We start from the raw sequence: 14,680 nt of genomic DNA on the forward strand, positions 1-14,680 counted from the left end.
TGTGTCATGAACAAGCTTCTGCAGCAGAACAGCCTGTGTGGTGAAAAGATTCCTTAGCAGATGCGTGTCATTATTTTTGGCTGGTAAGGAGACAGAACTACTCTTTTTAAAACTTTTAAATTGAAATATACACACAGAAAAATTATATGTTCACACATTATAAGTGAACAGCTCAAATTTTCTACCCACTTGAACTTTTACAAGCTGAGCATACCCACATAACCAGCATCCAGATCGAGAAATAGCGCATTACCAGCACCTCAGAAGTCCCACTTGTGCTCTGTTAAAATACACTGTAAAGCTCTTTCCTGGGGCTTTTTTCCAGTGAATGCTCTGAGAGGCAAAGTAATGTCCCTGCCTAGCTAATCACTGAATTTAAGAGAGGGCAGGCGGGCCAAACACAGCCCTGCCAGCCTTTCTCCTCAGCCTTCCCTTCTTTTTCTGACTTGGCAGCTGTCAGGATCCAATTAACCTCCTCGTGCATTCAGCCTGGGGCTGGTTTCTAGTTATAGAGATGCATTTTGGTTTGTTCTTTTTTTTTCTGGCTGTGCTGCGTGGCATCCAGGATCCTAGTTCCCTGACCGGGGATCAAACCCGTGCCCCCTGCATTGAAAGTGCAAGGTCTTAACCACTGGACCGCCAGGGAAGTCCCCATTTTAGTTTGTTCAGTGCATTTCTTTAGCAAAAAAGTGATGTCATGGAGAGCATCTTCAAAATAGAGTAGATTAGTGAGGTTTTAGTACGTGTGCTGTCTATCATCCCTTCTCAGTTTTGGTACTCTTCAGGTTGAGTATATGCCATATTTAATATTTGTATGTGGGATTGTATTACAGCCCAGCATTATGAGTTATTATCCACATGTAGGCAAAGCAACTGGCAAGCTTCCTGGGAGCCATGCCTGTGCTTGGGGTAACTCCATGCTTGATCATATGGCCCACATAGTAATGGAAGGTATATACGTAAAGGGGAGCCAATAAGAAGAAAGATCATAGAGTTAGAATTTTGTAAACTGGTCAGAGTTTTAAAAAATCATCCATTATGCAATGTTGTTCTTGGTTTAGACCGTGGACTGTAGTATCACACTGCTTGGGTTTGAACCCCACCTCTGACATTTGCTAGCTGTATGACTCTGGGCAGCTTTCTGGACGTCTCTCTGATTTGGTTGCCTCACTTGTAAAATGAAGATGATAATATCTACTTCATGGGTTGTTGTGAGGAATAAATTATTAATGCAGGTAAAGTGCTTTGAATATTACCTGGTACATTTCAATAGTGAATAAATTGTTGTTCTTGTCAATCTAGTGTCATGACAGATGTTAAAGTAACAGCTATCTGAACCTCTTTTTTTTTTAAATTAAATGCAAGTCACTATAGAATTGAGATGGAATATAGAAATTTTCTTCTACAGAAATTTTCTTCACAGCCAACTTTGCACGTTTATTTCATAACATAGGACATATATCCACAGCATGGGAAAGAAAATCTCACAATAAGTTTTTTTAAAGCTTAGTCTTTGTTTCCTATAAATTCTCTCTATGGTAAGGTAGGACCACTGTAAGTTTCATTCTGCAGAGGTGGCTGAAGTTTTCCTTCTCAAAGTGAGGTCTCCAGATTAGCAGCATTGATATTACCTGGGAACTTGTTAGAAATGCAAATTATTGGGCCGTACTTCAGACACTACCACTGTACAAATTTTCTTCTATTTGTAGACAGTGGGGAGCATAGTCATAATTACAGGTTGGGGGAAGGATTAGAAGTTGGGAAACACCTATCTTAAATGAGCTAACTTCTTCCTAGTGTAATATTCTCTAGTTTACAAAGTGCTTTCACATGTATTGTCATCGTCCCATGTATTTGTCACAAAATTGTTGTGTTAGGTACCATTATTTCTACATTTTAGAAGGGTTGATAAAGACTGCTGTTACCTAATAAGTTGTCAGGTGGGAACTTTGTCATTTGGAGTCTCCTGAGTCCAAATCCTGGTCTCGTTCTGTAGCACTGTATAGCCTTTATGTCCTCAAGCTGTGAGTGGGCTGTTTTCAGTCTGGCTTCCTCAGTAACAGACCGAGATAAGGAGTTATGTGAAAGTCATTTATTAGGACGTATCACTGGAAAAGAAGTGGTAGGTAAGGTGGGGAACTGAGACTAGCAAAGGAAGGAGGAGGCCAAGCAACTCCACAGAGGTGCTCTGAAGACAGAGTATAGAGTTTTCCGAATCAAGAATGTCCCGAGTTTCCCTGTACCCATCAGTCATTGGTAAAAACTGCCTTCTAAAGAACAATTGGCTGTTATTCCTGTCCTGCCCCTAGGTTCTTCATATCAATTTTTTTTTTAAGATTCCATATATATGTGTTAGCATATGGTATTTGTTTTCGTCTTTCTGACTTCACTCTGTATGACAGACTCTAGGTCCATCCTCCTCAGTACAAATAACTCAGTTTCGTTTCTTTTATGACTGAGTAATATTCCATTGTATATATGTGCCACATCTTCTTTATCCATTCATCTGTCGATGGACACTTAGGTTGCTTCCACGTCCTGGCTATTGTAAATAGAGCTGCAGTGAACATTGTGGTACATGACTCTTATTTTTTCTTTTTTTGCAATACGCAGGCCTCTCACTGTTGTGGCCTCTCCCGTTGCAGAGCACAGGCTCCGGATGCGCAGGCCCAGTGGCCATGGCTCACGGGCCCAGCCGCTTCGCGGCATGTGGGATCTTCCCGGACCGGGGCATGAACCCGTGTCCCCTGCATGGGCAGGCGGACTCTCAACCACTGTGCCACCAGGGAAGCCCACATGACTCTTTTTGAATTATGGTTTTCTCCGGGTATATGTCCAGTAGTGGGATTGCTGGGTGGTATGGTAGTTCTATTTTTAGTTTTTTAAGGAACTTCCGTATCCATAGTGGCTGTATCAATTTATGTTCCCACCAGCAGTGCAAGAGTGTTCCCTTTTCTCCACACCCTCCCCAGCATTTATTGTTTGTAGATTTTTTGATGATGGTCATTCTGACAGGTGTGAGGTGATACCTCATGGTAGTTTTGATTTGCATTTTTCTAATGATTAGTGATGTTGAGCATTCTTTCATGTGTTTGTTGGCAATCTGTATATCTTCTTTGGAGAAATGTCTGTTTGGGTCTTCTGCCCATTTTTGGATTGGGTGGTTTGGTTTTTTGATCTTGAGCTGCATGAGCTGCTTGTAAATTTTTGGAGATTAATCCTTTGTCAGTTGCTTCATTTGCAAATATTTTCTCCCATTCTGAGGGTTGTCTTTTTGTCTTGTTTATGGTTTCCTTTGCTGTGCAAAAGCTTTAAGTTTCATTAGGTCCCATTTGTTTATTTTTGTTTTTCTTTCCATTTCTCTAGGAGTTGGGTCAAAAAGGATCTTGCTGTGATTTATGTCATAGAGTGTTCTGCCTATGTTTTCCTCTAAGAGTTTTATAGTGTCTGGCCTTACATTTAGGTCTTTAATCCATTTTGAGTTTATTTTTGTGTATGGTGTTAGGGAGTGTTCTAATTTCATTCTTTTACATGTAGCTGTCCAGTTTTCCCAGCACCACTTGAGGACACGGGGAGTGGGAAGGGTAAGCTGGGACTAAGTGAGAGAGTGGTATGGACATATATACACTACCAAATGTAAAATAGATGGCTAGTGGGAAGCAGCCGCATAGCACAGGGAGATCAGCTTGGTGCTTTGTGACCACCTAGAGGGGTGGGATAGAGAGGGTGGGAGGGAGAGACGCAAGAGGGAGGAGATATGGGGATATATGTATATGTATAGCTGATTCACTTTATTATAAAACAGAAACTAACACACCATTGTAAAGCAATTATACTCCAATAAAGATGTTAAAAATAAAGAAAGCAAGAACATCTGGCTCTTAAAAGGTGTTTCAGTAACCTGAGGGCAGTCGTCCAAGAAAAACAGATAAAGAGACACAGATACTGACTTTTGGAAGTTAAAGCACACCCACTGGCTGGTTCACATGAAAATAGTAAAGGAATCCAAGTGTATATAGGTGTAGAGCATTAACAGCACCTGCTATGCCATCAAAGCTGGTCCAGAAGACTGAAGTAGGGAGCTAAGGAATTCTGAAATACATGCTGGTCTTGGAGAGGGCTGTGGAAAAACCACTCTGTGTATCCTGTCCTCAAAACTTCCTGGGAGAGCCCTGCCCCCAGCACAGCTTCTGGTTATGTCCTGTGGTCAGTAAACACTCAGTCTACTGTATTCTCTGCATCTACCAGTATGGGCATTAAGAATTGATACTCATGGGCTTGCCTGGTGGCACAGTGGTTGAGAATCTGCCTGCCAATGCAGGGGACACGGGTTCGTGCCCTGGTCTGGGAAGATGCCACATGCCGCAGAGCAATTTGCCCCGTGAGCCACAATTACTGAGCCTGCGCGTCTGGAGCCTGTGCTCCGCAACAAGAGAGACCGCGATAGCGAGAGGCCCGCGCACCGCAATGAAGAGTGGCCCCCACTTGCCGCAACTAGAGAAAGCCCTCGCACAGAGACGAAGAGCCAACACAGCCGTAAATGAATAAATGAATAAGTAAGTAAATAAATAAATAAATAAACAAAGGATTGATACTCATAATGATGACCTCAAGTCCTGCCATTGCCAAATGCTTAGACACTAAGGAAGAGTATACCGAACACTTTGAAATTCTAATGTAAATGAAGTTGACAGTGGTTTCTGGCTATCCAATATATCAGAAATGTGTTTTTAATAAGAAAATCTCATTTTGTCATCATCTAGGTAAAAGTGAGTTAACCATTGCTATGTGATAGTCACTCATGCTGCTCACTCAGTATTCCTGGCTTTTCATCTTCTGTTGCATGATAGAATTTCACTTCCTGGTCCCATTGTGTGAGGGGAGGGGGGCCATATTATGAGCTCTGTCCAGTATATTTTAAGGAGAAACGATGTCTGAGCCTTCAGTTGCTGGAGTATGACCTTCCAAAGCCCTCTTTCCTTCTGGCACCAAGATCAGTAATGTCGGAGATAGGTAGTTCTGTCAGAGAAGATACAACAATCAAGACTCCCTACTGACCCACAGGTAGCATGAGCCAGAAATAAACTTTTGTTGTTTTAAGCTACTATGCTTTAGAGGTTTGCTACAATAGCCTAAGCTAACCTAAGCTTGTCCTGGCTGATGACTCTTCAATGTTGATCTTATTGAGTGACTTTAACTTTGGTACAGTATCAGTTATTGTAAGAAAATGGGTCGGGACTTCCTGGTGGCGCAGTGGTTAAGAATCTGCCTGCCAGTGCAGGGGACACGGGTTCGATTCCTGGTCCGGGAAGATCCCACATGCCACGGAGCAACTAAGCCGGTGTGCCACAACTACTGAGCCTGCACTCTAGAGCCCGCGAGCCACAACTACTGAGCTTGCCTGGTGCAACTACTGAAGCTTGCGTGCCTAGAGCCTGTGCTCTGCAACGAGAGAAGCCACTGCAATGAGAAGCCCGTGAACCATAACGACACCACAACAAAGAGTAGCCTCTGCTCGCCACAGCTAGAGAAAGCCTGCACGCAGCAACAAATACCCAACGCAGACAATAAATAAATAAATAAGAAAATGGGTCTAGGTGATCTGTCCATATACTTTCACTTTATTTTCAACGATAAATGATTTTAATGTATTTCAAAGGATTAGAAGGCCTTTCATGTATGTAGGACGCTCTTTAGTTTTGCTTTGTTTCTTATTCCACTTGGAACCTTCAAACCCACTTATATTTTTGAAGTTGGCTCTAAAAAGGACTTTTGCCTTACAACTGTGGGCCATATCTGTCCACCACCTGACTTAGTGAAGTTTTATTGGAACATAGCTATGCCCATTTGTTTATGTAGTGTTTATGGGTGCTTTTGTACAAAAAGGCAGAGTTGAGTAGTTGTGACAGAGACTCTGTGGCCCGTAAAGCCTAATATATTTGCTGTATGGCTCATAATAGAAAAAAATTTGCTAACTCTGTCTCACAGATCCTTAATTATTAGGAATGGAAAGATTCCCGGATGATTTGCCTGAATTGCTGCAGATATCCTAGCTCTTGGAAGTTCTGTCTGATGGAGTGAAGGCCTTCTCCTGGATCTGCAATGTCCCTTTATTTTATATACTACCCTGAAAGCAGTGAAACAGCTTATTCCTCTTGGATTCTGCCTGTGAATAAGCAAAGACTCCCTCACGCCTGATAATCAAATCATTTTTCCATATTGCCTCCGTCGTTGTCTTTGTCCAGACCAGACCAGCTGCTGGGCAAACTGCTAACGAGTCCACTTGTCATGTGATGCTGCTCAGTGATTTGACTTTGTGCTTGTTGCTGTTGACAGTTGAACCTGCCGTTTTGATAGGGCTTTTTCAGGCTACATGGGAGAGAGGTGATCAGGTTGTCTCACACGATGGGTCATGAATGTGAGGCTACGTGAGGAAATAAGGAAACTGTCCACAGTCACACAGCCAGGCTACATGACAGTGGAACGTTATTCATTACTGCTCAGAATTCAGCAGTAACTGTAGGAGGCCAACAGCAGCTCTCTGTCCCGCATTCAGAGCTCCCCAAGAGTTGATCGTGTCCGTTAATCTTTATCCAATTTGGCATACCCTTATTAGCATTCTTATTTGGGGTCATCTAATGGTTGACAGTCTCTCTTTTGCCCATACTTGCTTTGCTTGGGGCCCAGTCAGATGGGGCCTAGAAAACAGGGTTAAATGACATAAAACGTGGCAGATTATGATCAAGGAATCACTTGTGGTTGTCTTCTTAGAAGTGGCTGTGGGAATGGCAAGTCTTTAGATTCTATTCCAATAAATCCATCTTTCATCTTTTCTCATAGGATCCTGTATAAGGAATCTGTCTTTTTGCAAGGAGGAGGGAAGCATTAGAGCCAGAAACCCATCTATCTGTCCTGGGAATTCCTTGCTTATGTCCAGAGAGTATGAAAGCCGCATATGGGACCTACCAGATGGCACATGCCACTTGGACAGTTGTTCATGGGAACATTCCTTAGCAAAAAAGCATTGTTAGAAATAGCAAAATCTTGTATAAACAAAGATACGTGTTTTGGTGATCTCAAAGCTCAGTTTTTCTGATTCATTCAGTAATCAGAGGCTTAAACTAAGAATATGAATTTATGTTTCTCTGTGTGGTATGTGTATCTATTACCTCTGTATGAGTATTTGCTGCTATGTGCAATTTTCCTTTTTTTTGAGGTTTATTTTTTTTTAAATTAATTTATTTTTGGCTGCGTTGGATCTTTGTTGCTGTGTATGGGCTTTCTCTAGTTGCTGTGAGCGGGGACTACTCTTCATTGCGGTGCGCGGGCTTCTCATTGTGATGACTTCTCTTGTTGCAGAGCATGGGCTCTAGGCACGTGGGCTTGAGTAGGTGTAGCTCATGGGCTCTAGAGCGCAGGCTCAGTAGTTGTGGCACACGGGCTTAGTTGCTGCGTGGCATGTGGGATCTTCCCAGACCAGAGGTTGAACCCGTGTCCCCTGCATTGGCAGGCAGATTCTTAACCACTGCACCACCAGGGAAGTCCCTCTTTTTCTTTACTTTTTTTCTTTTCAGAAAAAGAAGCCCTAGACAAATAGACAGGGATTTCTATTTTTATCTTTTGATAAAGGTGATAAGAGTTGCATTCAGTAGGGCATATTTTAGGGTCTGACACCAGAGGGACCCTAGACTTTCCTCTTTGACACCCCATCTCCTTCCTGGATGAAAGGTGGTGAAGTATAGTGATTAAAAATATGGTTTATGGGCTTCCCTGGTGGCACAGTGGTTGAGAGTCCCCCTGCCGATGCGGGGGATACGGATTTGTGCCCCGGTCCGGGAGGATCCCGTGCTCCGCGGCGGGAGAGGTCACAACAGTGAGAGGCCCGCGTACCGCAAAAAAAAAAAGGTTTATTTTCCAGTTTCACAGATTACTGGCTGTAATCCTGGACTAGTCCCTTTATCTCTCTGTGCTTCACTTACCTCATCTGTAAAACAGCGATAATGACACCTACCTCAGAGTTGTTGTGAGGACTAAATGAGTAAGTAAATATAAAACACTTAGAACAGTGCTTCGCAGATAATAAATGCTACATAAGTGTTATTATTATCTTCTCTGATACCTGATCACCATCTTATCCAGCACACAATAATTTCTCCAATCCCTTTTCTGTTCACAACAAAGTATCCTTCTGTCTTTCCTGGTAGCATGTGCATTTTAATAGGGGCACTGTGAAGTTACAGCAAACTCAGATGAATTACTCTAATGGAGAGAATTTCTAGTATTCTACTGGGTGGTGGGGAAAGTCATTTGGGGGCACGTCGCGGCAAGAGGTTGAAGAATCAGGGGAAATCACATGCTTAGAGAATATCTAGAAAGAAGAGACTTGAATATGTCTGTTTCCTTCCGTTTCTAGCCCCAAGTTTTCTTAAGTCAAGAAGCTATAGGGTCTGCACAGCCTCCTGTGGAAACCTGAGCTGGCTCTGTAGCTTTCTTCCTGTGTCTCATAACCATGTCCAGCAACAGGAATGCTAACTCACCAGCTGCCTGCCTTAACAGATTCAAGGGCATGATAGTACAGAAAAGAGGCTGCACTGAATACTGGTTAATGTGGAGCTGAGGAAAGCTAATAAGCTAAGAAGGATGACCAGGTGCTGAAAAGGAGAAATGTAAGGTTGCTTCCTGAGGCTGCTGCTTCTCCACTGCAAGAAAACCAAAACAACCAGGGCACTGTAAATTGGTCTGTTGATGATACTGTCAAAGGCATCAACAGCAGCAGTTGGGAAAGCCAGCTCCAAGTGACTCAAGCTGCTGGGAAACTGCCTTCTAGGAAAAACAGCCCCCTGTAGACAACATAATCTGGGCTGGTTTGATTCCAGAATTTGTGTCCTTCTTGGGCAGAACTGACTTTAGTCCCATTCAGTTTGAATCTGCTTGGGTGCTCATTAACATTGCCTCTAGGACGTCAGAACAGACTGGGGCTGGGACTTCCCTGGTGGTCCAGTGGGTAAGACTACACACTCCCAATGCAGGGGGCCCAGGTTCGATCCCTGGTTGGGGAACTAGATCCTGCATGCATGTCGCAACTAAAGATCCCGCGTGCCGCATCTAAGACCCGGCGCAGCATACATGCATAAATCAATCAATCAGAACAGACTGGGATATAGAAGATGTGGCACATATATACAATGGAATATTAGCCATAAAAAGAAACGAAATTGAGTTATTTGTAGTGAGGTGGATGGACCTAGAGTCTGTCATACAGAGTGAAGTAAGTCAGAAAGAGGAAAAACAAATACCGTATGCTAACACATATATATAGAATCTAAAAAAAAATGGTACTGAAGAACCTAGGGGCAGGACAGGAATAAAGATGCAGACGTAGAGAATGGACTTGAGTACACAGGGAGGGGGAAGGGTAAGCTGGGACTAAGTGAGAGAGTGACATTGACATATATACACTACCAAATGTAAAATAGCTAGTGGGAAGCAGCTGCATAGCATAGGGAGATCAGCTCGGTGCTTTGTGACCATCTAGAGGGATGGGATAGGGAGGGTGGGAGGGAGACGCAAGAGGGAGGAGATATGGGGATATATGTATACGTATAGCTGACTCACTTTGTTATACAGTAGAAACTAATACAACATTGTAAAGCAATTATACTCCAATAAAGATGTTAAAAAAACAGAAAAAAGAAAAACAGACTGGGGCTATGCTGTCCCAGCATTCATTTCTCTGCTGGCATCTCCCCATGCTTACATAGTGAACAAGGTGTATGGGCTCTTGGAAACATTGCAGGTGATGGTTCAGTTTTTTTTGACTAGGCTATCAAGTGTAGTGCAGTTGATCCACTGTTGGCTTTTTCTTGCAGTTCCTAATGTGTCATCTTTAGCATGTGGTTACTTGTAGCACCTTACCTGGACACTTTCAAACCTTTGTTGCAACAAGAATCCTGCATCCCTGTTAGATGCTGTTGAGCAAATTCTTCCTACTTTAGTTCGTCTCCTGTATCATGATGTCCAGAAGTATTAGCAGATATATGGACAATATCAAATATCATAGCTGGCCACCATCACCAGATACAGTGAGTTGTGAATCATGGATTAGTCCCATTCCTCATTGGTGTTCTAAGGCAGACTTTAAGACGCAAAAGGAAGCTGTATGGGCTGTGACCAGATAGAAAAGTTGTGGAACAGTTGAACAGATTGTGTAACAGATTGTTCATTGGGGCATAGTAGAATTGTTGATGAACCTCTGAACTGTGAAAGATACCAAAATTACCATGGTTATTCTGAATGCCATTTCAGGTATCTTCCAGGCTGCTGAGAAACTAGGTGAAACTGAGAAACTTAGTATAATTGAAGAATGTAGAGGTCTGGACAAAACTGAAGCTCTATAAAACCATGAAAATGAGTCTGTGTAACAAAGTTTCATTAAGTTTGATTGAGAAATGCTTCCCTATGGAGGAACAAGAATATCAAAATGTTGTGCCAGAAACTGCCTCTGAAGGCTGTACGTCCCAAGTTCCGGATGGCATTCTGGGACCACTTTTAGATTGTACAACTAAAGCATAAGTTTATTATACCAGACGTGTACTATGTTTGGTATAAGTTTGTCTTACTGTTTCTCTAAGAGCTCTTTAAATGTGGTTTGCTATGGTAAAACTACTTTTTACAAGGAAACTATACTTGAACAGTTCCAAACTGTGCATATTGTATGAAGCTTCTCCTCTCAAAGGGTTTCTTAATTTCAGTGTGGAATTTCATATCTTGCAGCGTCCTATAAAAAGATTATTTCACCCTTTGCTTCAAAAAAAAAAAAAGCAGCAGCAGCTGTGGGTCAGCAGGCAGTCAGGGCATAGAGGGTTCAGGGGAGGCCTCAGGTTTTGTTGCAGTTCTGATAGAGGAATTTAGACTTTATACTTTGGAGTGTCTAGAGGTAAGGGTCATATTCTATAAAAATAAAAACACCAGTAATAAGGATATATGGTCAAGGATATTTATTGAACCATTTTGAGTAGGGATAAAATAGTAGAAACAAGTCATTGCCCATTTATAGGGGAACGATTGACTCAATTTTGGTACATATACACCGTGAAATATATTGCAGATGTCTTAGAAGAATTCAAAACCCATAAATATGTGAGTGAGCGTGTGTGCGTTTATGGTTATGACTGTGGGAAGAACAAGAAATGATGCCAGTTGTTAATGTCTTACCCACAGGTGGGAGTTAATGTATGAGGGAGGAAAAGAGGAAGGGAAAAGAGGGGTGGCAAATAAAAAGGAAATAAAACGAAGCATTGCCCCCGCAGCATGCATGATAGCCCAGTTATTTTAATTATTTATTTATTTATTTGACTGCATCGGGTCTTAGTTGCAGCACGCAGCATCTCTCGTTGCGGTGCGCAGGCTTCTCTCTAGTTGTGGTGCGTGGGCTCCAGAGAGCGCAGGCTCAGTAGTTGGCGGCACGTGGGCTTAGTTGCCCTGTGGCATGTGGGATCGCAGCTCCCCAACCAGGGATCGAACCCACCTCCCCTGCATTGGAAGGCGGATTCTTAACCACTGGACTGCCAAGGAAGTCCCCCAATTATTTTAAATTGTGTTTGTGTAACTGTGGATTTGTGTATGCATGAAAAAAGGAAGAGTTGTATCTATGGGAAATAACCTGTATGTTAATGCTATGTTATGTGATAAAAAGCAAGTTGCAGGTTGACGTGCATTATATGTGTCTCTTTCAATGAAAATAAAGAAAAACGAAGAACTGTATATCCTTATATATGTGGAGAAAGGTATGGAGGGACATACCTGTTCGTTATATCCTTTCCGTCAGTACTTGAAGGGGACTTGTTGGATACTTAAATGAGTAGGATTAGGGGTTGAGGTAGGGAAGGAAGGTTAGTTTTTTCTTCATGCGTTTTATTTTTTCACTTGGTACAAGAAGTGGGTGTTCTTTGTAGTTTGAAAAACAGCAAAGAAAGAAAAAAATGTAATCTTGTCTGTCTCTAATAAGGCTTCAAATTCTGGTCATTTAATAATAGCAATGTCGGTGAAATTTGGGGGTGAGATTATAATTCTCTTCATGTGCAAACGAAAAGGTTAATGGAGCAAAAAGACTCCAAAAGTGATTAACAAATGGCAGAAGGATCAGATTTTATTGTTTTTGACCAAAGGCTTTAACAAAATTTTACTGAGACTGCTATTTGGAAATACTCAAAGGAGACTTGGTAAAGTTTCTCCCAGTGTGAAGCAAAACAACAGGAAGTAAGGAAACCTTGAAGAACAATTTTAAATTGTAGGGTAATAGCTTAGTGTTCAACAGATAAGATTTGCCTTTCCTGATAACTCTGGTGAACAGTTATTTTGCTAGTGGCAGAATATCACAGTGGTTAAAAGCAAGAGCTTTGTTTAGAGGTACTTACTACCCATGGGACGTCAGTTTTCTCGTGTGAACATTAGAGAACTTTGATAATATTAACTACCCTCATAGATGTATTGTGAGGATTAAATGGATTAATAACATTTAAGGTGCTGAGAGCCTAACACAAAATAATTGCTCAGTAAATGTTACTAGCTATATGAATCTAAAACTCTGGTTTTTGAAAAAGTGCTTTAAAAAAAATGGTAGACTTTTTAATGATGGCCATTCTGACTGGTGAGAGGTGGTACTTCATTGTAGTTTTGATTTGCATTTCTGTAATAATTAGTGATGTTTAGCATCTTTTAATGTGCCTATTGGCCATCTGTATTTCTTCTTTGGAGAAATGTCTCTTTAAGTTTTCTGCCCACTTTTGGATTGGGTTGTTTGTTCTTTTGTTGTTGAGTTGTATGAACTGTTTGTTGAATAAAGCACTTCTGTTGAAGTATTCATTGTGCAAAGTAATCCTAACAATTATCCTTAAACAATAGGAGTAGTGCAAAGCACAGTATTTTGCTTTAATAGGCACTTTACAAATATTGGTTGAGTAAATAATTTCATATGGCTTTGTTAGAGTCTCTGTTTAGATTAATATCATTTCACATATTTATATTTTTCAAAAATTTGAAAGGAAAAGTACATATATAGAGTGATAATTTAGGTGCATCTTAGTTAATGGATTCAAGAATAAAAGAGATTCCTATGTACTTAAATATAGACAGCTTTCAGTAGGGAAATATGAGGGTACTAATTTGTATTTTAGAAAATTATTATGAAGGAGAGGATTCTGGGAAGAAAGCAGGAATCTGTCTTCCCACCTAGATGACAATTGCACTGGCAGAATCCATCTTAAGTAACTGTTTTGGAACTCTGGAGTCTATTGAAGACTTGCCACTTCCAGAGGAAGACTTGGAGGACAAATTGAAGTTAATTTCAGCTCTTAACATAGTAGCAGCCACCCATTCCCTATTCCCAGCCAAGTGGCAGGCAGCTATGCACTGGTCCTGGAGCATCTTGCACGTAGCTTGCAGAAGTCAGGGTGGGCAAAAAGGACCCTGTTTTCCAAATATCGGGAATCTACTCTGATTGCTAATTGCTGCTTCTGATCACAGAGGTGCAGGCAAAGAGGTAGGCAGCCATTGTTGTTGCACCTTTCTCCAAGTCCCTCCCCATCCTGCTGAAGTGACTTCCAGGGGATTTAAAGGGCCAGCACCCTTCTCCCCACCCCCACCCCACTTCATTTTTCTCTTTTTCTCTTTTTGGGAGCTAGATGTTTATGACCAGGGCATTCAAAAACAACAAAACACACAGGGGAAATTAAAAAGTGACTAGACATGCCCAGGGAAAGGCTCAGAAAAGACCTGAGAATACTTTAGCTTTACACCTCTGTCTGATCCTCAGCACAAAGACAGCCTACAACAATCAAAAACACAAAAACAATAAATGAAAAGAATAACAAGAGACAGCATATGCTGGAGAAAGGAAAGAATCTGATTTCCAGAGTTACTACATTATTAGGTTCAAATGTCCAGTTTTCAACAAAAAAGTCACAATACAAAGAAACATGAAAGTGTAGCCCATGTAAAGGAAAAAATTAATCAACAGAAACCACCCCTGAGAAGGACCTAAAGGCAGATATACTAGACAGAGACTTTTAACTGTCCTAAAAATGCTCAAAGAACTAAAGGAAGATATGGAAAAAGTCATTAAAACGATACATGAATAAAAACCATATGATCACTTCAATACACGCAGAAAAAGCTTTTAACAAAATTCAACATCCATTTACGATAAAAACTCTCCACAAAGTGGGTATAGAGGGAACATACCTCTACATAATAAAGGCTATATATGACAAGCTCACAGCTAACCTGATACTCATTGGTGAAAACCTGAAGCATTTCCTTTGAGATCAGCAACAAGACAAGGATGCCCACTCTTGCCACTTTTATTCAACACAGTATTGGAAGTACTAGCCACAGCAATCAGACAAGAAAAAGAAATGAAAGGAATCTAAATTGGAAAGGAAGAAGTAAAACCGTCACTGGTTGCAGATGACATGGTACTGTACATAGGAAATCCTAAAGATACTGCCAGAAAACTACTAGAGCTCATCAATGAATTTGGTAAAGTTGCAGGACACAAAATTAAAATACAGAAATCTGTTGCATTTCTATACACTAACAACAAGCTATCAGAAAGAGAAATTAAGAAAAAAATCCCATTTGCCGTCACTTCAAAAAGAATGAAATAACTAGGAGAAAACCT

General features: G+C 41.3%; 1 protein-coding gene and 1 pseudogene across 2 annotated transcripts in view; both read left to right on the plus strand.

The window, feature by feature from the left end:
- Positions 1–14,680, plus strand: part of STARD9 (StAR related lipid transfer domain containing 9) — a gene marked incomplete at both ends in the record, with an annotated part of 126,013 nt that overhangs the window by 26,599 nt on the left and 84,734 nt on the right. The gene's annotated exons all lie outside the window — the stretch shown is intronic.
- LOC309960399 (importin subunit alpha-1-like) lies at positions 8,510–10,855 on the plus strand (annotated as a pseudogene). Its single transcript has 2 exons — positions 8,510–9,000; positions 9,694–10,855. The product of its transcript is annotated as an importin subunit alpha-1-like (transcript).

Source organism: Leucopleurus acutus, assembly GCF_964270905.1.
Source record: "Leucopleurus acutus genome assembly, chromosome: 1".
NCBI lineage: Eukaryota > Metazoa > Chordata > Mammalia > Artiodactyla > Delphinidae > Leucopleurus > Leucopleurus acutus.